At 34.3% G+C, this 19,011-nt stretch overlaps 1 pseudogene; it reads left to right on the forward strand.

The window, feature by feature from the left end:
• The window catches only part of LOC103675806, a 34,579-nt pseudogene that overhangs the window by 8,544 nt on the left and 7,024 nt on the right, over positions 1-19,011 (forward strand).

The raw sequence follows: 19,011 nt of genomic DNA on the forward strand, positions 1-19,011 counted from the left end.
CAGTTGGTCTGCCTTGAATGTGGCTTTTCTAATACTGTCTTAAACGCCTGCAAGGCACAATCTCACTGTCAGTGCCCCAAACCAGTTCTGGCATATAGGAAACATCTAGTCTTAACTAGTGTAAAGGAATAAAAGACAGGAACGGCGGAGGGGAGAGAAGGATGGAAACAAGGGAGGAGCAAAAAGGGAGGAAGGTGGGCGAGAACAAAAAGGACAAAGGCAGGAAGGATGAGAACTGTCAGACCAGTCTATTAGATTTACTCGTGGAGTTTCTGACTGGTCTTTTGTCATCTTTTAGTCTGTCTCCTCTCATACCTCAGCTGCTGAACTATGAAAAATATTTCCATAATTAAGGTAGTACTTTCAGCAATGGAGAACAAATTAATCCTGTAACACTTATCTGATTTTTAAGGAAGTTTAGTTGGAGGTAAGAAGAGAGGATAATAACCAAATCAATTTCACTCACCTCAGTATATATTTTGATTTAAAAGTGATTTTTATCTATTCAGTTCTTTTACATGCCTACATTCATTTTTTTTCACATTTCTTTATGATCTCAGATAGGACATTTGTTTTAGTTAATATTCCTGAGATTTTCAAAGTCCTACATTTACTGGATCTTAGACAAGAATAAAGCAGAAAGCTAAGGATCCAATCTCCATGCTTGAGAGCTGTAGTCTCAAACTTAAGTTACGCGGACGGCTCCGGGTACCCTAGTCCGTCTCCATAATTTTCCACTGAAGCCAAGAGCAAAGTATTTGTCTGAAACCAGCAGAACCTCCTCAACAAAAAAGGCAGAGTAGTCTTGGGCAGCTACTCTGGGATCCTCACTATACAGTGAGGCCTCCCTGCCAAATTCCATCCTTTTCGAATTTTCTAATAAAAAATTATTTCACTGTATTTCCAAAGAGAAGATCTGTAGTCACAGATCTTTAGTGCTTTAAGAAACCGTGGGGATTATCTGCTGCATTGTTTTACAAGTCAAGTGCTGTGAAAAACTTTATTATCTGGTATTGTTAAATTATATGAGTTACAAACATAATTGCCAGACAATATCGTAAGTGAGTGAGTCTGGACAAATACTATCATCAGGTTGGCTGAGAACTCTTGGTGGACATGAAAGTTTATTCTCCTTGTTTTCTGTATTCTCTTGCTAAAACAAGTGGTTAATATTCAGCCCTATGTGATTGTTGTCGTGCTAGATTTGGACTCAATATTGCTAGTCAACATTTTTTTAAAAGAAAATGAATATTTTAAATGTGTGTGGAATGTCCTAAATCTCAAATATTAGCAAATATGTAATTAAAAAGCACATCTCTGAGGCAGATGCAACCAACTGATTATCACTTGATGAGCTCTATTTAGTAAGTGCCCAACCAAATAATGATCCCATGATTAAATATGCTTTGGAAATTTTAGCGTAAATAATGTAAAAATAATTTCTTTGCTCCAAGACTTCTGACTTTATAATATTTAAATGGAATTGTGAATCCTTTAAGAGAATAACGCATGTGGAAGAATTCAGGAGGCTAACATTTGTGAGCCCGTTTTAGAGCCACCAAGCTTCGCTTAACATTTATTGTTTGTCTACTCTAGTAAAATCATTCATATTTTTCAATTTGACGGACATAGTTTAAAAAGTTTCAGAGGAGCTTGCAGGCAAATAGGAGGAACATATTGTCTAATAGGAGACTTTTAATATAATGTAACAAATGTAAGAAAAGAGGTGTGTACTCTAAGAAAATAACATTCTTTTCTGGAACCTAGCTAGCTGCTTATAAGTATTAATCTATAAGTACCTAGTGGCCTAATGTTATTGAACATTCAACTAATAAAAAGAATTCTCCATATTTTGTTTTCAAGCTCATCAAGTATTATTTTCATGAAGTTTCTTTTCCAACAGAGATAGACAACTAGATAAACCAGTTTACTTAGCAGTTATGATTCTCATTGTAAATTAGTAATTGGCTAAACTGGTTTTAAACATTAGTCCCTTGTGACACTGATAGCATGTTAGCATACTCAGTTCTAATCAAATCTGTAATAATGGCAAAATTAAATTTATAGGGCAATTCTGGGAACCAAAGCCTAAATGACTAATAATTGATAAGTAAAGCTACCAGTCCAGCTAGACAGCCAGCTATATCCAGATTTTTTAGAACTCCTTGCATCAGACACTTTTGAAATAGATTTTAAAGCAAAGTACTAAGGGGACACCCGGGTGGCTCAGTCAGTTAAGCATCTGCCTTTGGCTCAGGTCATGATCCCAGGACCCTGGAATCTAGTCCCACAATGGGCTCCTTGCTCAGCGGGGAGCCTGCTTCTCCCTCTCCCTGCTCTGCCTGCCACTTCCCCTTCTTGTTCTCCCTCTCTCTCCCTCTGACAAATAAATAAATAAAATCTTTAAAAAAATAAATAAAGCAAGGTACTAGGAAAAAGTACAAATAGGAGTTTAGGATATTCTAAATGCACAGTATTTATTGTATCAGCATATATGAAAATTCATAAATTCTTAGAAGATTTGTAATAATAACACATGTTGGAACTTCCAAATAACAAATTTAAAATGATTGTGTAGTGAAAAAAAAAATGTTTTGTTTTATTGAACATTTAAGCAATTGTTGTTACACAAGACTAAGATATCCTCAGCAGCAATAAAAAAAGAAAAATATTTCACAGAAAATGCATATTGGTTTTCCAGTTTGGTTGTATGAAAATGGAAATAATTATATTTATATATTTATATAATTATATTAGTATAGTATATTTATATTATATGATTTATAATTTATATGAATGCCAAATTTCTTTCAAACATCTTTCCTAGTAAAAATTTCAGAAGTATTACAAATGCTTTTAAATATTATGACTGAATTACTAATAATTTTAAATATTATGACTGAACATATTTTTGCATAAAGAGGTTTACTGTGATTAATATAGAGAAATGAAAAATTACATAAGTGTCTCTAGGAACTCCACCTTCCAGTGTCATCCTTAATTAATTACAAGTATTGAAGCTTAATCTTAATGTGTTTTATCTGAGTTTATTAGATTTTATGGACTTCTAAAAGTTCATCATCACTGTAAAATATATAACTAAAATTTATTCATTTGCAAATGAATTGTTAAGTGGTCACTATGTGACAAAGTAGGTATTAGGAATTAAGAAAATAAAAACAAAAAACTAAGAGTGAAAAATAAACAGAAAAAAATATAAAAATTTTTAAAAAATAAACAAAGATGCTCTTCAATGACGACAGACAGAAATTCATATAAATAGTCTGTGGACCAGAAAGGTTTCCACCATTATTCTAGAGTAGATTAAAATTTAAAAATGGCAGCAGGTTAGGTCTAAGGGAAACAGTGACACCTCATTAAGGGCCTTGTGAATTATTTTCAATGTTTGAGCAAATTGGGAGCTCTGGAAGGCTTACTGCAGTCAGCACAATGAATGAAGTAGAAGGTGCTAACTTGAGCCACATTAGTCATGTATTCAATTATCTCAGTAATTCAGTTCTGAAGCTCAGAAATTTTGTGAATTACAATATTATACTGCACTGGTGTGTACCTTACTACCTGTAAGGAAAATTTGGTCTGACTATTGTTTTGAAAATAACCTTTCATTGGAACACAACACAGCCATTTGTTTATGTATTGTCTATGGCTGCTTTCACAGGACAAGAGCAGAGCTGAGTAAGAGAGACAGAGATCGTATGGCTCACAAACATAAAATGTTTACTACCTGGCTCTTTATACAAGATGTTTGTTGACTCTTGATATAGTTAATAACTGCCATATATATAATTGATGAAATTATATAGGGAGAAGGTATGAGATCTGAAGAACCGTAGAATTGGTCTCCAAATTTAGTGGCAGAGGAGAAAGGAGACCAGAAGATAGAGTGAAAAAGGGGACAGATAATCAGTAAGAAAAATAGGAGCGTGTGGTATAGAAGGCAAGGATCTATAGTGACTTATGGAGGAAGAGTGGTCAACAGTGCCAAACACTGCCAAAATTCAAATGAGGTACAAACTGAGAACTAGTAAAAAGTGCCTGGTGTCTTAGATAAGAGTAGTTTCAGTGGATTAGGAAAGTAAGAAGAGAGTAATGTATGAAGAATAAAAGGAAGGTTGGAAAACAAAAAGAGAAGGCCTGTGAAAGTATCTTTATTTGAGGATTATGTAAGATGAAAGAAAGTTTTTGTAGAATTTCTTTAGATGCCAGAAACTAATGACAAAAAAATCTATGAAAGAAGAGGGAGAAGAATTGAAGTTTTAATAAAGTTTGACAAAGCCTTTCAAATATGTGAAGGAATAGTATCTAGAGCAAAGTAAAAAAAAAACAAAAACAAAAACAAAACACTACTTCTATTACAGTAGAAAGGAAAGAAAACTATTGACTGGAAATGCAGGTTCTATTTTCATATCTGTGTAAGGCATTTGATGTTATCTCCTCTGACACTTTTTCCTCAGTGTTAGAAGGAAGTGCTAAGAAGGAAATGCATCATTAAGATTGAGGAATGAGGTGGAAGGATTGAAACCTAGAAGTGTGAGAAAAGTTTTGACATACTGATGGCTAGAACATGAACAAGGACAAACCATAAAAATGAAGGCAAATTAATTAGCAGCACTGAGAACTCAGTTGAAGTCAGAGACTGTGAATTCATAAAGACTTTGATAGACTTTCTTCTATGATTCTTTCCTTAGTTTTCTGCAACCTGGTTATAGGCATGGGTATGGCACCGAGTTGGATTAATCTATTTTCATGCAGCCAGGACTGGAATAAATTCTCCAATGTCACATGGTCTGGTTTAGAAATAGATATAATTGGGGAAAACCTCAAAATTTCAGGTTAAAAGTAAAAAAGAAGAAGGAGAGGGGGAGGGGGAGCTTCAGTTTTCATCCAGACCTCCATGTTGCCATACTTTTTTTCTATTTATTTCTATATTCTATTTCTATATATTTATTTCTATCATCTCAATGTGTAATTGTTTTTATTGATCATAAGGATTAGAAAATAAAATGTAACCCAATTAAATGTGCACAACCTTTGACTATATTTTTATTGATAATACAAATTATTTAAATGTAAAAATAAAATTACTTTCATATATTTTCATGTGATTCTTTTTTCTAAATTATTTTGCTAAAAGGTGAAACATAAGTTTTATTAAGAAATAAAAAAATTAAATCAAGATTAATAGATGAAGCTGAACTATTTAATTTTTGAAAATTGAATTATATTTTATTAAATATTTCCGTTAGAATATAACTGCTCACAATATACAATTTTTTTATTCTAGTTGACAATATAAAGAATCAGTATCATGCTTCATGTATGTTTGACTAGATCTACACATAAGCAAATTTTAGAAAAATATGAATTGCTTAATGTTGCAAAATATTTATCAACTGTTATTGTTAAATGTTGCAGATACTGTTCAATTCGTAAGTAACTCTGGAATCAAGAAAAACAAGCAAAGGGATATTCAACTCTACTGGAAAATAATATTTCACCATGCAAGAGTCTCTTGTTTTCAATCTATCTGAAAGAAGGATTTAACAATGTAGTTGACATATCTTTTATCTCAACTAAGCAATTCTGCGTCTCAGATATTCTCTATACTCAAGAATAGTGTCCTGAAACAGCCTCCAACATCAGCAGCATCACAACCACATCTAGGCCTTGTCTCCTTTTGTTCTGAAGATGTACAAAAGGAGATGGGAGAAGAGTTTCGCTGGGTCCTGATGGCGAAAGAAGGTGTCATTTCTGTTCTTCTGCGGCTAAACGGTGGATTCAAGATCCAGAGTGGCGGAGACACAGTATGTTCTTTAATAAGCTGGGTGTGTGTGCATCTGTGTGTGTGCACGTGCACACGCTTACAAGTCAACGAGAGGAGGCAGGTACTTGAGCACTATCCTTAGACCATGAAAATAACCTTGTTTGTGGGGAATGAGCAGCTTGGGTTTATGATAGACTCGAGTTTGGCAGGCCTGCCGTAGGCCTTGAGGTGCTAGCCCTGCACCCAGCCCTGGTTGCTCTTGCTCACATGCATAAAGTCCATCGCCTTCTGCCCTCAGGGGTGAGAGAGACTGAGAAAAGAGCTGGCAGGCAGCCTTGGGAGCCGCTCCAGTGCCATCATCCTCTGCCTGCAGCCAATGAGAAAACGGATGAGGAAACTGAAAATGATGAAAAAAAAGCAGAGAAAGAAACTAAGCCCTTCATGTTGGGAGAAGGAGAATCCCCAGCAAAAGCCATCTCCTTGTCCAGGGGTTAAAAAGCTGCTTTCCTGGTCACGTTCAGACAAAATTGCTTTTCCAAGCACAGCCAAGATAGGACTTTATCCTATAAGGGGCATAAGGAGAAAAAGATGACGAGAATGCATGTTAAAAGGCAAAGAAGAGGAAGTTGAGAGTGATGGAAAGTGATTGAAAGAACCAAATAGGGAGTGGATGGTAGGGTGAGGGGAGGCGGACAAGAGTCTTCAATAAGGTAGGTTGAGAAGTGCATTTGGGGTTCCTGTGAGAGAGCTAAAGGACTAGTGAACATGCAGAGTGAGCAGTCTTGAGTGTGTCTGAAGAGAAGGCCTGTTACAGGCATGTTACTTGTTTGTTTCTGTCAGCGCCTTTCTATCTTCAGTTCTTTTTTGACCCAAGTTATGGATAAGGCTAAGAGGCGGAGAGAGACACTGATCATGAGGCTGAGGATGTAAAGCAGTAACTTGGGAGTGAGTGGATATGAAACTAGAGTAGGGGATTGAGGCTGGAGGGGGTTACATCTTGGTCATCGGCCAAGGGTAGCAAACTTGGGAGCTATGCCGAGTTTAACTGACAGGAAGTCTTTGGTAGTCTATTCTCAGTAGAACTTGCATCTCAAAGACCCTCAGACCTCCAAAGGGAGAGGACTCAGGGCAAGAAAATCTATACTGGTGGCTACACTTGTTACATTGGAATCATCGATTCGTTTATTAGAAATGCTGTTTGTAGGCTATATTCACAGCTACTGAAGCAGAACCATTAGTGTTGAAACCATGAAATGCAAATTAAAGAAAAATCAAAATGGACTCTACACCCCTGATAGCAAAGTACCTTCTTATACATCAGATTTGAAAAATTTTCCTCTAGATTTTCTATGCTTTAGGCCAAGATGTTCAGACCAGACTTTAGACATAAACAGACTAGAGCAAATTATCAGAGGACGCTGACTGATTTATGCTTAGTTTCCTCAACACATGCACAATTCAACAACACTCCGATAGAACTAGGATTTATTTTGTTGTGTGTGCTTCTGGTGCTCTGAGGCAAAATGAAGCATTAAAAAGAAACAAAGTTGACATAAAACATTTTTTTCTCGTTAAGGCTATTAGATCATTGCCGTGATTACTGAAGTATAGTAAAGCTGAAGTATGTCATTTTGAACTACAGTATTTTAATATACATTTGAAAGCAACCTATTTATAGGCATTAGCTATATAGAATCTTTAAGAAAATTATGTATCTTTGCTATTAATTTCAGCCTGATTTGCTCTCCCAAATGATGTTTTTAATGAAAATGAACCAGAGGGTTAAGTTGCCTAGAGTTTGCCTTAATCAGTGTCATAGGGTCAGTAGTTATTTGTGTAATTGGTCATCAACAACAAAATAAAATTCAATGAACACCAAAAAAAAAGAGAAGTAAAACACACAAACAGGAGAATGATTTATTAAAATTCTAATCATTTCTTTCAAATTCAAACACATAATCTATGCTTTTCCCAATTTTGACGCAGGGGTAACTGCAATTTATAGTTATTTTAAGATCATTTTTTTCTATGAAATTCTGATATTGTATTATATATGTGTTGATATATCTGGATAATATTAACTCTTGTATTATTCATCATACTGTTGCCATATTAAGAAATGGTAAGTTTATTGACAGGTGAATGGATAAAAAAGAGGTGGTGTATATACATATGTATACACACACACACACACACACACACACCCCGAATGAAATATTACTCAGCCATCAAAAAGAATGAAATTCTGTCATTTGCAACAACGTGAATGGAACTAGAAGGTATTATGCTAAGCGAAATAAGTCCAAGAAAGACAAATACCATATGATTTCACTCGTGTGAAATTTAAGAAACAGAACAGATGAACATAGAGGAAAGAAGGAAAAATAAAATTAGATAAAAACAGAAAGGAAGGCAAACCATAAGAGACTCTTAAATATAGGGCATAAACTTTAGGGTTGCTGGAGGGGAGGTCAGGGGAATGGGGTAATTGGATGATGGGCATTAAAGAGGGCACTTGATGTAATGAGCAATGGGTGTTATATGCAACTGATGAACCACTAAATTCTACCCCGGAAACAAATAATACACTATATGTTAACTAAATTGAATTTAAATTTAAAAAATTTTTAAATAAAAATAAAATAAAATTGTATGGTAAAAAGAAACAGTAAGGTTAAATTGACAACTCAAGACCAAGATAAAAATATTAGTAAAACTCACCTTTTCTGATCCTGTTCTATGATCCTATATCATACCTCACTCTCCAGATTCTCGGTGGATCAACAGACATTGTATCCAATCGTTTGAAATCATTCCATTTTGCAGTGAAGGGATGCAGAAGTACGCACATTTTCATCACTAATCTGAACAACACAAACGCTGAGGGATAAACAATCAAGTAATGTCTTAAAACATACTGATTTTTAAAAACTTGATATTATGACATGAAATGAATATTAAGAAATATATGTTTTAGAAATAATTTTATGTTTGTATTTTAGACTATCTCTGTAACTCGGTAGTGAAATCCAGAAAAACTGTGAGTGGAAACATTATTTCAAATGAACATAGCCTTCTACGTGAGTGTTCTAACTTTACCTAATATGTGACAGAAAAATCAGATGTAATCAATCACCATGTGATTACATGTTTTAAATTATACTAAGTTTTATTTTTTTTAAATATTATCCTCCTTTTATTTTTATTTATTTTTTATTTTTTTTTAAAGATTTGAATTATTCATTCGACAGAGATACAGCCAGAGAGAGAGGGAACACAAGCAGAGTGAGTGGGAGAGGAAGAAGCAGGCTCCCAGCGGAAGAGCCCGATGTGGGGCTCGATCCCAGAACACCGGGATCACGCCCTGAGCCAAAGGCAGATGCTTAACAACTGAGCCACCCAGGCACCCCAAAATTATACTAAGTTTTAAAAAGGAAGTTAGGAAGTTATTATAAATGACATCTAAGTTAAAGTTTTAAAAATTATTATTTGTAGAACAAATGTATATCTCAGTAGGATAATACGATCCTGTAAAAAAAAAAAAAAAACTAATTGGTGTCATAGTTTTGCTTTTTATTTCCGTGGTTGGTTGTATTTTTCAGACTCATTTAGAGGAATTGAGTTTCTTAGTCCAAGATAGATGGATGGACAAAATTGATATTCAACAAATGCTGCGGATGGTGGGTGTTACATTCTGGAAGTATTTCTGTGGATATTGTTAATAGTCACTACTGTAAACGCCCTGAGTGTCTCTCCCCTGTCCAGTTTTTCCAAGAACCCCTGGACCTCCCCATGCTCCATCAGATGGAGGAGTTATACAGGGCTCTGACACTGTGGACTTGTAAGATTATATACCATATTGTGTTCCTCATCCCTCTGGTCCATCTCCCTACCCTATCATTATAAACATCCCCCACTGTGAGATTGGGGCCTGAATGGTAACTGATATGTGTGTTGAAAAGGGGTAAAATGAATCCCTGGTTGGGAAATAAAAGTTTAGCTTCTCTGAGACTAAGATGAAAAGTTTTGGATTTGGGAAATTTGAGCCTTATTCTCATGGTACAACTGTGTGTTTTGTTTAAGAAGACTAGATATATGGCAAAATACTTCCCAGTCCAAGCTTAGAATGAGAGAGTGGAGCTACTCTTCTTCAAAAGGGCACATGAAATATTAGACAAGGAATCTCAGTAGTTAACAAAAAAAAAACAAATACCAAAATGAATTCCCTAATTTTTTCTAGTTTTTGCTAGTCTTCAGAGTCCAAATATTAGCTGATATTGAATATACTTCCACTGTGTGAATGAGAAATCAGGGTAGATTTTATTTGATTTGGGAAATATTATCAATTTTTTACATCAAGTGCTATTGGACAAATTTATACTTACTAGATTGTTGTGTTTTTTTCAGATTTTATTTATTTATTTGTCACAGAGAGAGAGAGAGAGAGAGCACAAGCAGGGGGAGCAACAGGCAGAGGGAGAAGCAAGCTCCCCACTGAGCAAGGAGCCTGACACTGGGATCATGACCTGAGGAACCCAGGCATCCCTATTTTGTTCTTTTTCATGGTAAAATTTTGTTGTTCATTTAATTTATTTTTGTTTTCTTTTTAAAATTTTTATTTAAATTCTAGTTAGTTAACGCATAGTGTAATACTGGTTGCAGGAGTAGAACTTAGTGATTCATCACTTACATTTAACACCCAGTGCTCAACACAGCAAGTGCCCTACTTCATACCCATCCCCCATTTAGCCCATCCCCCACCCACCTCCCCTCCATCAACTCTCAGTTTGTTCTCTATAGTTAAGAGTCTCTTATGGTTTGCTTCCCTCTCTTTTCTCCCCCTTCCCCTATGTTCATCTGTTTTGTTCCTTAAATTCCATTTATGAATGAAGTCATATGGTATTTGTCTTTCTCTGATTGACTTATTTCACTTAGTATAATACGCTCCAGCTCCATTAATGTCATTGCAAACGGCAAGATTTCATTCTTTTGATGGCTATGTAATATTCCATTGTAATTATATATATACCACTTCTTTATCCATTTATCAGTTGATGGACATTTGGGCTCTTTCCATAATTTGGCTATTGTTGATAATGCTGCTATAAACATCAGGGTGAATGTGCCCCTTTGAATCAGGATTTTGTATCCTTTGGGTAAATACCTAGTAGTGCAATTGCTGAGTCATAGGGTAGTTATATCTTTAACTTTTTGAGGAAACTCCATACTGTTTTCTACAGTGGCTGTACCAGTTTGCATTCCCACCCACAGTGTAAGAGGGCTCCCCTTTCTCAGCATCCTTGCCAACATCTGTTGTCTCCTGTGTTGTTAATTTTAGCCATTCTGACTGGTGTGAGGTGATACCTCATTGTGGTTTTGATGGACTGATTTGTTTTGATTTAAAAAGCAGCAAATGTTTTTTACTAAAAATTTGGAAAACCCCAAAATTAAGACCAGAATGACAAGAAAAAAATAGACTGGTGTGTTACTTTCTTGCAAGTAGCCAAGTGTTATTATTAACACCTAATCATAATTCCCAGTTGTGCCTCAGTAAGACATATGATTAGTTATTCAGAATACTCCCACGTTGCCGTTTAATTTTTCTAAGTCTTTGTTTTGATTCTTGGTATGATCTTCACATGTTTCTTTTCTTTGATATTTTGGTTCTGAGTAGAACGAGGATACTGACATGAGTAATCGGTTGGCTTTTCAATATGAAAAGTATTATTAACTATAATCACTATGCTGTGCATTATAGTCACATGACTTATTTATTTTATAATGGGAAGTTTATACCTTTTGACCCCTTTCGTCCATTCCACACAATCCCCACTCTGCCTCTGGCAACCACCAATCTTCCATGTCTATCTATAAGTTTGTTTGTTTTGTTTTTCAGTTTCTGTATGTGGGTGGGATCATATGGTATTTGTCTTTTTTTGTCTGACTTTTCCACTGAGCATAATGGTCTCAAGGTCCATCCATGTTGTCACAGGTGGCAAGACTTTATTCTTCTCTATGGCTGAATAATATTCCATTATACACACACACATATTTGTTTCCATCCATCTATCACTGGGCACTGGTTATTTCTGTATTTTGGCAATTATAAATAATGCTGCAGTGAACATGGGACGTTATTATCAAAATAGTATTTTGTTTTCTTTGGATAAATACCCAGAAGTGCAATTGTTGGATTACATGGTAATACTATTTTTAATTTTTTGAGGAAACTTTATACTGTTTTCCATAGTGGTTATACCAATTTACATTCCCACCAGCAATGCATAAGGGTTCATTTTCTCCACATCTATACTTGTTATTTCTTGTCTTTTTAATAATACCATTCCAACATGTGCTGTCTCGTTGTGGTTTTGATTTGCATTTCCCTGGCAAGTAGTGAAATTCAGCATCTTTTCTTTTATCTGTTGACCATTTGTATGTCTTCTTTGGGAAAATGTCTATTCAGAACTTCTGGCTGTTTTTAATCAGATTGTTTTGAGTTCTTTATATATTTTTTATATATATTAACCCCTTATCAGATATATGATTTACAAATATTTTCTTCCATTCAGTATGTTGCCTTCTTACTTTTGTTAATGGTTTAAACATTTTAGCTTGATGTAGTCCCACTTGTTTAATTTTGTTTTTGCTGCCTTTACTTTTGGTGTCAGATTCAAAAAATTGTCACCAAGACCAACATCAAAGAGATTACCACCTAAGGTTTCTTGGGTTTTTTCCCTAGGAGTTTTATGGCTTCAGGTCTTACATTCAAGTCTTTAATCCATTTTGAGTTCATTTTTGTGTATGGTGTAAGCCAGTGATCAGTTTCCTTATTTTGCATGTAGCTGTCCAGTTTCCCCAACATATTTTATTGAAAAAAGTGTCCTTTCACTATTCTTGGCCCCTTTGTGACAAATAATTTGACCATATATGCATGGGTTTATTTCTGGGCTGTCCTGTTCTGTTGATCTATGTTTCTGTTATAATGCCAATACCATACTGTTTTTGAGCAATATCCTCTTGTGCTGAAATATTTTATTCAGAAGTTTGCATTTTACAGAATTTAGTATCCAGACTGAAATACTGTTGTCTCTCTTCCTTCTCTTATCCACACTGGAAGTTATTGAATGTATACCTAGCTCAAGATCCTTGATACACCATGTTTGATTGCTTTCTGGAAGATTTAATGTTTTAGAATCCCAGAATCTTCATGTAAGAATGTGTGTTTCATCATGCCTTCATTCATTTAATAAATATTTACTAGGTAGCTTTTATTGTACATAATACTATCTTTTTCAATTCTGTGAATTTAAATAATGATAGATCTTTAGAATTCAAAAATGTCCAATTTAAAATTTATGCTGTCATTGTACAAGATGTACACTTATATAGTAATTTGATTTATTATAAAAATTAGTCTATGACATTATGTTTATATTATCAGTAACTAGATACACTAGGTAAATTGGAACAATTGCTTCCTAAAACTCAGGAGACCCATCTCTAGACTTCTCACCCAGTAGCTATGACCCTAATTTCTTACTTACCATACAGATATTATAGTTGCTTAATCCTTGGGGATACATTTTTTTTCTCATTTAAAATATGAAAGTTTAGATTCAGTAATCTCTAAATTATCTGAACTTTATGACAATTTTTATCTGCATGAACCACTTGGAGTCAGAGCCAGCAGAGCCACTGAAGGAGGAGGAAGAAGGGAGAAAGCAGGAAATCACTGTGAATATCTTTTTAGTGTGTTTGATCATATAAAGAGTACATTTTGTAGTTTCAAGATGGAAACAAATCAATGTCTGCCAACTCTGTGGTTGTTTGCAGACGCAAAAATCACAGAGTATAGATCAAATATGATTCTCCTCCTGCCCTCGGAAGTAGGAAAGAAGAAAAAAGAGAAAAACAGGGATTCTGGGGGCAGAGAGAGTAAAGGCTATGTTACCATTTCAAGCAGGATTATTTCTTCAGTGATTCAGAGAAACTGACAAGTAGAGTCTAGAAAATGGGCCTTCTGACTTTTCGTTAGGTATTGGTCCACTTCTACAGTGTACCACTGTTATTCATTAATACAAAGATAATTTTACAGGCTAAATTTAAAAATAATTACTCAAGCTTTCTTCCTTTTATGTTAGGCTGAGGTCTTGAAGACAATAATTAGCTGCAAGTATCTACAGTCTTGTTATTCCCCATGAGGCTGACAAGTCATCTGAGTACTTGGGCTGGGTTGATGTTTTCAAGCATTAAAAAGATGGGGCAGAAAAAGTAAAATGACCTGGACAGTGTTACAGAAATAATGTCAGAGCTTTATTCAAACCTAGGGCTTCTTAAACAAAGAACCTATATTCTCAACACCGTATTAAATTGGGTTCCGCAATAGGTATCCGTCATGAGAGCAGTTACTTTTATCATTATTTTCATGGTCATGATTAGTATCAGATGTGCCAGAAATGCCTAAGGTTGCACCTGAACCTCCTCTGTAGTCTCTAACTCCTAGACCCCCTTCCCTACCTATCTCCATGCATGTATCTCCTACTTTATACTAGGATTTTCATTGACTGATCTGCAGAAAAAGCATTCTTTTTGTCCTTTGACTTATTCCGTGGAATTTCTAGTTTTATTTCCTTTTTATTCTGAACATGGCAAATGTATTGCCTGCTGAACCAGGGGCTTCTCACCCTTCAAAACTAGTGACCCAGAAAATAATCACTTATGTAAGGGGTAGTCATATGCTTATTTCCTTGCTTTTTTTTTTTGAGAAATGAAATTTTATGTGTTTTCAGTCTTGTTAGTTTTTCTGTTTAACTGAATTCTATACCACTTATTGAGCAACAATTTGGTTTTTCTTTTAGATACAGCACATGCTTTACATCATTAAAACATGATAATTTGTTAACTTCTAATACTATTTTCTGGCTCACATATATGTTATTCTTCATAATTTAATTAATTGACAGAGAAAATCACTTGTACCGCGGACTCAAATTATTTGTTTGAATTTTTCCTCCAGCTACATATCAGGAAACATACATTCGCTGCTAACCATGTTTAAGGCCCTCATTATGTCATCTATAAAATGATAATAGTGATACCTTTCTTAGAGTGGCATAAAAATAAATATGATAATGTCAAAAATTATTTTTTGTTATTTCTGCCGTACAATTTTTAGTAAATATTAGCTTAATGTTAGTAAATGATTACCAAAATAAAACCATTTCAAAATTAATTAACTGAATGTTTATTTATGCTGTCAGATGTGAGGGCAATTTCATAAAGTATTATTTGGTCCTGGGAAAATAAAGGATCTCCTTTAGCTTGTATATATGACGTGATGGCAGTGAGATATCTTTATAAGGGACTTTTTACCAGCAGCAGTTTTGGTGAAGCTTTTCTTGACTCTAATTTGCTCTGAAAGATTCATGCGGTTTTTTAAAGTTCCTGTGAGCAACTTTGCAACTGAAATTGAAAACTCGACTGACCATATGTCATTTCAGATTTAGTTCCAGAGGACAATAAGATAATCAGGATGAATAAGGGGTTGGCTACCAAAATGACAATAAACAAATGTGAAAATGTAACAAAAGTAAGGAGCTGCATTACAGTGCATGATTAGCTTTGCAGCAAAATTTATGAGCACTAATTCCATTAGTTCACTTAGTTAACTTGAAGATATTTTTAGTGATAAAAATTTCGCTTCCCAACTGACCTAAACATTTGTTGCAAAAAAGAGAGCTCTGGCTCAAGGCAAAATTGTACCTCTAACCTTACCAGCGTTTTTTATGTAGGATGCCATTGGCCTCAAACTATATGTTGAAAAAACACTGATGCAATTTTTACTGCATCTAGCACATTCTGTCCTATATTATCATAGTTATTTTTGTGTGCACATTACTTCTTCAACTACCTAATATAGCATTTAACTATATTAATTTTTATGTTCTAAATATCTTATATTCTCCTGATGTGCATAAAAACGTGTAAATAGGAGAGCAAAATAATGAATAAGCCATACTTTTGGAGGAAAAAGAATAAGACTCAAAATAAATGTCGTCATTTTTTGATAGAACACCTATTGGTTCAAATTCATATCTAAAACGGACTATTTAATCCATTTATATTTGTGTTTACATTGGTCGTCTTATAATAGAGTTTTCATTTGACATATGTGTCCCAAGATTATTTTTTTCCTTTCTTTGGAATCAATTGATTAATTTTTATTTATGTTTCCCTCTATGTTTTCCAGTTTGTTTTAGTGGTTAACTTGGAGATTATATATGCATACTTGCATTATGACAGTAATACTAATTTTGAGAGTAATGAAAATGTCATTGAAGAATTTATTTTGCCTCTCTTCAACAATGCTAGAAATTTAAAACATTTTCCCTCTATGGGCTCTACTCAATCTTTTTGTTTCATTCCTATAATGCATTTTAATTTCCATGTAGTTGAGACCATACAGAACATCACTATTAACATTTTAAAAAGTCAGTATTTATTTAGATTTATTTGCCTTATAATGCCTGTCAGTCTGTCTTGCACTTCCGTGTTTTTAATCTGCTAAAGAATGTGCTTGATATTTTCTTTCAATACTTTATTTTTTTAAACTTTTTTTTAAGAGTTTATTCATTTATTTGACAGAGAAAGCTAGAGCGTACAAGCAAGGGGAGCAGCAGCCAGAGGGAGAGGAAGCCTGGTGGGGGCTCGATCCCAGGATCCTGGAAATCATGACCTGCGCCGAAGGCAACCGCTTAACCATCTGAGCCACCCAGGCACCACTTTAAAGATATCAATCCATTGTCTTCTGGTTTCCGTAGTGTTTCTACAACAAAGGTTTTTTTTCTGTTTTCAAGATTTTCTGTTTGTCTTTGGTTTTTGGCAATTATTCCAAAGTGACCAATGCTCGATGTTACAAAATCAATACATGGATATAAGATAGATTCAGAGTGAAAGTTGAAAAAAACAGAGTACAAGTTGAGTCAATGGATTTGAGTGTAACAGAATACAAAGAATTTGTTGATATTCTTTCATATTCCATATGATGACTATCTTTATAAAACTACTGCTTGTCAGTTTTTTTTGTATGTATCAAAGAAAAATATTCCCAGTTACCTAACAAAGTATTATCCTCTCCAGTTCTCCTCCATTTTCTTACTACATAATCTTTGGAGCCCAAATTTTCTTTGTATACTTCTAACAAAACAATATAACAGATTGATATGGGAAGCATATGTGATAATCTAGCTATCTTCTAGTAAACCAGATATGAAAAGTATTTACAAAAACGTGAAGCAATTACTTATAGCATTAATTATATTTTGTTTTAGAAAAGATAGTTGGGTTTTGTATATATGTTATGTTACATTAACAAAATGGATATATTCATGGTATTTTAAAAATGAATTAAATGCGTATTTTGAAAATTTCTGTCTTATTTTCTAAATCATTAAGCATTCACAAAGAAAGCATTTTAAGAATGTAAAATATAAAATATTCCTATAAGAAATATTCTTTTAGATGTGCCTACATGTGATCTACTTTGTATTTATCTCAGTTAAGATCCAGAACTTCTTGAATGTTGGGATTCACAGAGCTCTTGCTATTGCTCATTTATCTTGGAAACGCCTCAGGCATTAACTATTCTGATATTATTCTACAGAGTTCCCTTTCATCTTTTTCTTTGATTCCTGTTAAACATATGTTAGACCTTTAACTCTGTTCTGCATGTCTCCTGTTTCCTTTTCTACATATTCTACTCTTTCCCGTCTCTCTTTCAGTTTGTATTTTTTCTATTGACTTGACTTCCATTTCAGTAATCCTATTATTGGTGGTCTATTCTATTTTCATATCCATCTATTGAGTTCTTAATCTTATGTATTACATTGTTCACTTTTATAATTTCCATTTTAATTTCTTTATATGCAGATATTCCTCATTTTAGACTAAAACTCTTGCATATTAGAACTGTATCTTCGCTTTGCTAGTCAGTGGAACCCTGCAGAGGAAGAACACGGTATCAACATGCACCTGTTTCAGTTAGTTCTGTGTCATGCAAAGCGAGGGCTTTACGTATTCCAGTTATATATAATACTTCTTTATACTTCTTTATTTTCTTAAACATATTAATTATGTTTATTTCGAATTCCTTTGTTAACTCTATTAGTTACAACAGTAATACTCAGAATGCTAGTATGTGATTAGATAAGGAGTTGCTCCGAATGTAAATTTCTTACATCACTGCTTAATTCAGTTGATTTTGTAAACATCAAACCTAGATTATGTGTATTTATATTATGCTAGATGTTTAAAGAAGGAAAAATGCAGAATTATTAGCTATAACTTCTTCTGGGATAATTTTTAAGAATAGAATAATTTTAAAAATGTTAAATATGGAAGGGCTAAAGAGAATCTTCATGTTTAATTCAATATACTCTTAAAAAAATATTTGAGGGGCACCTGGGTGGCACAGTGGTTAAGTGTCTGCCTTCGGCTCAGGGCGTGATCCTGGCGTTATGGGATCGAGCCCCACGTCAGGCTCCTCTGCTGGGAGCCTGCTTCCTCCTCTCCCACTCCCCGTGCTTGTGTTCCCTCTCTCACTGGCTGTCTCTCTCCCTGTCGAATAAATAAATAAATAAAAAATCTTTAAAAAAAAAAGAAAAAAAATTTGAAATGGGAAGATGTATTAAAATTTTTTAAAAATAAATATAATACAAAGTTTGAGAAATGAATAAATATATTATGAGGGTAAAGGAAAAATATGGATTCTAACAGGTTTATTTCAAACATCTTATGTATTAGACATTAGAGTGAGCCTTGAAGACAATACTTTTGGATTCCTTATCATTCCTCCTTCATTTTTCGTGTCCTACTTTTTCTCTTTCTATTTCCCATCTTGGACCACTTCATATGATTCCCCAAAGCCTTGTTCTGAGTGAAGGTGGAAAGAAAATAGGAACACTCAGACATACAATGTGGGAACCACTGACAGATCATTCTCGAATAAGCCAGTGTTACTTCTTCTAGTCAACTAATTCATTCTAATCTCTTAGAGGATACAGAATTCAGCTGTAAATCCATCTATTTTTTCCTGAAAATAATAGAGCTTTTAATGCTGTCTTTTCTGAAAATGGCCTTATTTGGCATCCTGATCTTGGCAAATTTATACCCTAAGATTGGTTTGTCGATCTGACTACTTGAAATACAGCATGCTAAAAGCATAT

Source organism: Ursus maritimus, unplaced genomic scaffold, assembly GCF_017311325.1.
Source record: "Ursus maritimus isolate PB19 unplaced genomic scaffold, ASM1731132v1 scaffold_5, whole genome shotgun sequence".
Classification (NCBI taxonomy): domain Eukaryota; kingdom Metazoa; phylum Chordata; class Mammalia; order Carnivora; family Ursidae; genus Ursus; species Ursus maritimus.